Source organism: Microtus ochrogaster, chromosome 16, assembly GCF_000317375.1.
Source record: "Microtus ochrogaster isolate Prairie Vole_2 chromosome 16, MicOch1.0, whole genome shotgun sequence".
Taxonomy (NCBI): Eukaryota; Metazoa; Chordata; class Mammalia; order Rodentia; family Cricetidae; genus Microtus; species Microtus ochrogaster.
In genome coordinates this window covers 47,373,226-47,380,686 of record NC_022018.1, presented here as the reverse complement: position 1 = coordinate 47,380,686, position 7,461 = coordinate 47,373,226, and positions in this window count along the sequence as shown.

Below are 7,461 nucleotides of genomic sequence, written 5' to 3'. Positions count from 1 at the left end.
CAGGCTGGTCTCGAACTCACAGAGATCCGCCTGCCTCTGCCTCCCGAGTGCTGGGATTAAAGGCGTGCGCCACCACCGCCCGGCCAGTTTTTTGTTTCAAAGATTTATTTATTTATTTATTAAGCATACAATGCTGGCAAGGAAGGCACCAGGTCTCATTACAGGTGGTTATAAGCCACCATGTGGTTGCTGGGAATTGAACTCGGAACCTCCAGAAGAACAGCCAGTGCTCTTCCCCTCTGAGCCATCTCTCCAGCAGCCAGTTTTTTAATGTGGATTCTCAGACCGAACTCAGGCCTTTACACTTGTGCACCAAGCCCCTTCTGACTGAGCCATCTCCCTGTCCCTGTTTTTGTTTTCCAATGTGCCAGTTGCCTTTCTTCAGAGCCGGTACCCCAAGAGGCTGACGCAGACGCTATGCAACTTCTCCTAATCGAGCCTTGGAAAGGCCACCCATTGTCACTTCTGCCCCATCCTACTGGTTACTGAAGGAAAGGCGCCCAGTGGTGCACAGATGCAGACACAGAGGCAAGGGGCACTGGGAGATAGCCACCACTGAGACTAAAGGAAGTCCTGGAAAGTCCTGCCCAATGGGGACAGAAGGCTTGCTCCCACTAAGGGCCGTGGGAATGAGCACTACAGATGCTCGCCTTCTCAGAGGAGCTTGCGTATTATACTCTTATCTGTTGTTGTAGAATTTAGATGTTTCTCAACAAATGAAACAGCTCCAGGAACTAGCTAGAAGATAAGGCAATATTTCCTTGGAAATTAATCTCTCTGGTATATTCCAAAACACATACAGACATAGCTGTTTCTTTTATCAGGAGGAAGGAGTGTCTGTTGTAGGGTGAAAACATTCTTTTTCTGTTGTTTCCACATGGCTCCAGTATTAAAACTTAGCTTTCTTTATTTTCTTTATTTATGGGGGTCGAGGCAGAGTTGCTGTGTATAGCCCCGCCTGTCCTGGAACTGGCTTTGAAGACCAGACGGTCCTTGAACTCAGAGATCCTCCTGCCTCTGCCCCTCAGGTGCTGGGATTAAAGGCATGTACCTCCACTGCCCGGCTAGAATTTAGCTTTCAAAAAGAGGCTTTTCCCCTTGGGCTTCTGCAGTTGTCTGTGCGGCTGCACACACACGCACGTGTGCGGATGGAAGCCAGGGGGTGTCCTTGGCCATTGTTCCTTGGGTGCCTTCTTCACCTTGTTTTCACGAGACAGAATCTCTCCCAGCCTGGAACTCAGCAAGTAGGTCCTGCCAGCTGGCCATCTGAGCCCTCGGGATTCACATGTCTCTTCTTTCCCAACGCAGGCCCCCACACATGGCATTTTAAATGTGGGTTCTGGGGATTGATCTCAGGTCCTTACACTTGTACGGCGAACACTGTATGACTCTGTCACTCGTATCCAGCCACCTCTGTTCTGGTGACAAATATTCTAAGAATGGTTTGTAACACCAATTGTAATTGGTCTCAATAATAAAAACCCAGAGCCAGCTATCAGGGGAAAAAGCTGAAGAATCAGAGAAGCAGAGCAGCCAGCCACTAGAGAGATCTTACCTGCACCAAAGTTCAGGTCGAAGGAGCGATTCTATCTCTACGAATCCTCAGACTGACTGCCACCTATAAGAAACCTCAGACTGCCTCTGAGCTCCTGTCTCTTCCTGCCTTGTATTCCTCTCTCTGTCTAGCCATATCCCTTCTTGTTTCCGCCTCCCTAGTGCTGGGATTAAAGGTGTGTAACTCCCAAGGACTGGGTTTAAAGGTGTGAGCCACCACCTTTTAGTCTGGATAAACTTCGTGTTGCCCAGGGTGGCCTTGAACTCACAAAGATCCGCCTGCCTCTCTCTTCCAAGTGCTGGGATGAAAAGTGTATGCCACCCACTGCCTGGCCTCTATGTCTAACCAGTGATTTAGTGACTTAGCTCTGCACTCTGATCTTCAGGGAAACTCCATTAGATTACAAAAAAAAAAAAAAAAACAACAACAAAAAAACAGTGCAATAGTTTCAAAAAAAAACATTGCTTAGCTTCAAAATGGATTTTTCTAATTTGGTTTTGTCAAATGCACACATATGAGAGATTGAGAAATAGATAGAGAACACCGAATTTACCTTTCCTCCTCAGAGTGCGAGAATTGGGTTTTCACTCAACCTCATGACTGAAAACGTGAAGGGCTTTCCACTTCCAGGTGGCATTGGGGCTGGGGCAAACAGGTGTACATGGTAGGAGAACTGCTGGTTCTACCGAGAAAGAGTGAGGCGAGCCGAGAAAGAGTGAGGCGAGCTGGGGAGCTGAGGTGTTTGTGTGCTAATGTATCTGCGCAGAGCCCGGCCAAGCTAGGATGTGTTTAGACTTGAGCTCCAGGGGAAAGTTGCACAAAGGCTGGTCGCTGGGATCCGCTCTGCCGTTTGAGTAGGCTGGGCTGCTCTGGCGGAGCTATTTCTGTATAAAAAGCTGTCTGGAACCGTCTGAGAAGCCACTAACCACTGCGGTTGACTGCAACGTGCCTTCTAGTCTCTTACTCCTCGCTCGGTTGCATCATTTCCCCTCCATTTTGGGCTTCAAAGAACAACGGCGTGGGGACATGTACATGTCTGTCCGTGTGTGTTCCAGAGCCGTGTTGCCATGGAGAGAGATTTGGAAAAGGCATTTTATGAACCACTCGAGCTGAACATTATAAAAATGCCGCTCAAAGCTCGGAGCTTCGCTTCTCTGTCTAGACACAGAAAGGACAAGGAAGGGACTCATACGGTGGCCTCTGGGGAAGAAAACTGGGGAGGGCCCAGTGAAGTAAGAGAGACCAATTCTTCATGCGGATTATCTGCGATCGTTTTCAAACGTAGCATGTAATACTTCAAAAAATAGTTTCTTTGGGGAAGTGCTTGACTCAAATACCCTTTCTGGACCTCACCCTCAGCTTCCCAGGAACAAATTATTAGGAAGCTGAACTATCTTGTACTAAAAACAAGGAAGGGATCCACCTGGCCTCTCAGAAGCAGGGACACAGTCCCCCCCCCCCCCATCCACTAGACCACAGGGAGCATGTTGGGAAGGGACCCATATCTGTCAGGCTCGATTCTGTTTACTCCACAGCATGGATTAAAGGGTAATCAGCAGTGACTCTAGACACAGTCTCTCTGGCAGCATTGCAGAAATAGATGCAGCTGGTTGGGACTCCAGCAGGGGCGGATTGCATGGAGCTGAGTGCATACATCACATGCTCCTCCGTGCTCGCCTGCCAAACCAACATGAGACAGCTCACCGGGCTGGCCAGGGAAGCTTCCTACCCAGTCACACAGAATATTAAGTACACTCTCACAATGTGTCCACACATGGTTTTTGCTTCCCTAAGACTCCAGAAGTTTCTGCGACCTTATTTTGTGATGCAGTGTTCTCTTCGCTGAGCTGCTGACCCACTTCCCAACCGAGTCACAAAAGAAAGTCCCCCGACAGTGGTTCCTTCTCTGTATTTACTCTGCTGGGAATCCATCAAAAATGGAGTGTCAATACAGTGGCTCCCAGTGATGAAGTCCCCACTGTGCGATAGAGGATCCTGACGGACAGGTTTCCAGTCATTGGAAATCATTAGCCAACTCGAGAGGCAGGAAAGCGGAATGAAAAAGAAAAACATTGCCCATCACAAAAATAACTTGAGAATTGCACAATCTGCCCACATTGGTTATTTGTGTTGCGTTTGCTTTCAGCACTCGGGTAAATCTACCACACCCTACCTCTTCAGCAACAACTCCCTTCCTTTCGAATAGCACAGCGATGGGAACTAGAGAAACTTCCTGTGAATTTGGCAAGATGTAGTGAAATGTTTCCATTAGATCTGGCGAAAGTGGGGTGGTCAAGAGAAGTCCGCTCATTTGCTAGAGTTTTCGTGAGCAGTTCGGGAAAGGCGCCCCTTCGGGCTTGCTGATACAGCTCAGTGGTAGAGAACTTGCCTAATAGGAGTGAGGCCCTGGATTCCATTCCTAGCACTGAAAAGATCAAATAAGTCTACCCTTCTGAGGGGAAGCCATGTTTTCCTAGATGTGAGATAATTCCTGGACCTAGCGAACTTGGCTGACAGTGTCATTTTCCCACATAAAGTATGTGTGGAATTATCATGGAGCTCCATGTTGTACTAAAGTTCCACAGCAAATGCTTTCTTTTCTCTTCTCTTCTTTTTTCTTCTTTTCTTTATTTCTTCTTTGCTTTGGGTTTTTTTTTTTTGTTTGTTTGTTTGGTTTTGGTTTTCAAGACAAGGTTTCTCTGTGTAACAGCCCAGGCCTTCTGAGAACTCTCTTTGTAGACCAGGCTGGCCTCGAACTTACAGAGATCTACATGCCTCTGCCTCCCAAGTGCTGGGATTCAAGGCATGCACCACCACTACCTGGTGTGAAAATTTTCGAGCCTGGAGTTGCCTGGTCTCAAGAGTGTGGAGGATGTTGTGCTTCTCCAGTTAACACCATGGGGCAGGTGTTCCCAAGGACCGTGGTACAGTCGGAGTCAGTTTTTGCCTGCTGTGTGCTGGGCACTTTCATGTGTCCTCACATCCCGTTGCACAGACAGGCATCACAAACTCAGCTTCTCCAGAGAAGCGGTTGCTACACAGGGAGACAGTGACCCACCAAGACTTCCCAACTGGTAGGCAGCAGAGCTGGTATTCACATCCCGGGCTCTCCTGGCCCTAGTGTGAACTTCCTCCCCTGTGCCAGCACCCTCTGAGATGCAGAGATTGAGGCACGACTCCTAAAGTGAGCATGGTTTTCAGGAAGGCTGGCTGGACCCTGCCGGGGTAGGACATTGATGAGGACAGTCTTTGCGGTATGTTTTAATAGCGGGCAATGCAAGGGCTTCTGGAGCCTGAGAGGTGGGATTTCTTTTAGGCTAAAAAACGTATGTAGGTATCAAGGTCTGGGTACCAGATTATAATCTCTAGGAAGACTGAGGAGACCTCGAAGCAGATCCTTAGCCTTGGAGGATATAATAGGATAGGGGCTGGAGATGGATAGTTCAGTGGAGTGGCATATGCCCATCCCTCTGGGATCAATGCCAACATCAAGAATCAGTGGAATGATAGGAGTCAAGACAAGCAGTTGGCATGGTTCATTTTGACTGCCAACTTGATGAGATTAAGAGAGACTTTGGGGATTAATGAAGCAAAGGTTTGGAGATATCTGTTAGGGTGTTTCCAGAAACAGTTTACATGATGGGGGCTCTGCCCTAACACATGGTTGGTCCCTGCATGGATTTATCATCTGGTGACATTATTGGGAATTGCTGAAAGGTAGGAAGCAGGTCTCCTTGAAGGAAGTAGGTCACAGGGGGCATGTCACTGCAATAGATCTTGTAATGGCATCTTTCTCTAACCATTTTCTCTGCTTCCTGGCTCCCTTCCCTACCCCCTTTCTCTGCCTCCTAGCCTTCAAGGAGAGGAAGGGTCCTGTCACCATGTTTTATCCCAGCACTTGGGGCTAAGTGACTGAACATTCTGAGACCATAAGCCCAAACAAAATCCCTCCTCCCTATGATGCTTCTATAAGGTTCTGTGACAATAAGAAAAGAAAGTAGCTGGCCCCGGGATGTGACCAACCTTGAGGGATAAGGCAGGTGAGCAAGTGACATGAATCAAGTCAGAGCAGAGCCATCACATCACCATCCTGGCTCGATCCCACCATCCTGACTTGATATTCAACAGGCTCTGCTCTAGCTGTTCTATAAATAGCAGGAAACAAAATAGGCAACTCTCTGCCCTTGGGAAGCTGGAGTACAAGGAGAAGAAAAACAAGGAAACGTGGAACTGCTGAGGACAAATACTCCAGGAAACCGGAGATGCCTAAGGGACATGGTGGCGCTGGCGTTGATGCTGGTGGCTGCCATTCCCTGTGAGGTCGTCAAGGAATGCCACCGGATATTTGAGTAGCGACTTCAAGGAAGAAAAAGACCAAGCTTGTGAATCCAGGGAAATGGGGTTCCGTGAGTCAAAGACGAGCCATTGCTAAAGCTCTGAGGCAAAGGGGTGCTTGGAGAGTTGAGGAATAGCAGAGAAGTCTGTTCACTGTCTGGAGCCCCAGATCCAGTGTCTGGGGTAGCCCTTGGAACACGTGATGTTTATTAGGAAGTTCTGAGCGGCAGGAGAGAAAGGGGCAATGCTGCAGGCGTAGAGGATGAGTCACGTGGCACAGTGGATGCTTTCAAAAACCACATGGGGAAGTCTGAGGACCCAGGGAACGCTGAGAGGCATATCAGATGGAAGAGCCAGGCTCTCATATTCTCTGTCATTTAGTTTGGGTGCTGCTCGTGGGAAGTGTCCGTGATGAGATACTGTGGGAAGCCCTTCAGTCAAGAGAACTGAGCTGCAGAATATTCCAGTGGGTAGGATTAGGGAGATAGGGAGAAAATAACAAAGGGTAATCTGGAAGTGGAGGAGAAGCATCAGACAATGGTGGTCAAGAGGCCAAGCCAAGAAAGGATTCTGCTGAGCGTGGTGGGCACCTTTAATCCCAACACTCAGGAGGCAGAGATTGGCACCTTTCATCCCAACGCTCAGGAGGCAGAGGCAGGCGAATCTCTGAATTCAGGCCTGGTCTGCACAGGACAGCCAGGGCCACACAAAGATACCCTGTCATGAAAAGAAGAAAAGAGTTCAGAATAGACAGAGTGTAAAAGGCCACTGTAAGGGCAGCTTAGGGGAGGACTGAGCTGCGCTCACTAGATTTGGTTGGTGTCCCTGACAAAAGCAGCTTAGGAGATGGTCACCTGACTTACATGGAGTCAAGATGTAAAGGAGAAAAAAATTAGTATGGACAGCTTCTGAAGGGATTTGTGAGAACAGGAGCAAATGAGAAGAGGAAGGAGTTAGAGTGGTTTTGGACCAAGAATATGCTAGCAAACCAGGGGTTCCTGGTTCTGACTCCAGAGTCTGCTGAGCCAGATCTGTGGGTGTTGCTACAGTTTGGAAAATCCAGGTGCTAAAGGCTTGGTTTCCAGCACATGACACTTCTAGAAGGTGGAGGAACCCTTAAAGAGTGGAGCCTAGAGAGATGTCTTCTGGTGGCTAGCTGTGCCCTTGAAGCGGATATTGACACACCAATCTTTTCCTCTTTCCTGGTCTGGTCCTTAAGTGAACATTTTGCTACTTGAAACCAACACTGCACCGAGTCACCTGGGCCCAGAAGCCACAGAGCCAGTGCAGAGTGAGCTGAAGCTCCAAAGCTGGGGACTAGGGAGACAGAGCAACTGTGAAGTGTCATAACGCACAAGGACCTGAGCTCGGATCCCCGGCACACACCGAAAAAGCCAGGCATGGCAGTGCATACCTGTAATCCCAGTAGCAAGAGAGGCACACATATACAGACCCCCGTGGCTCACAAGGCCTGCCAACCTAATGGAATTGGTGAGCTCCAGGTTCAGTGAGAGCCCATGTCTCAAAAGATAAAGTGGAGGAGTGATTGTGGAAGACATCCAAAGGCAGCC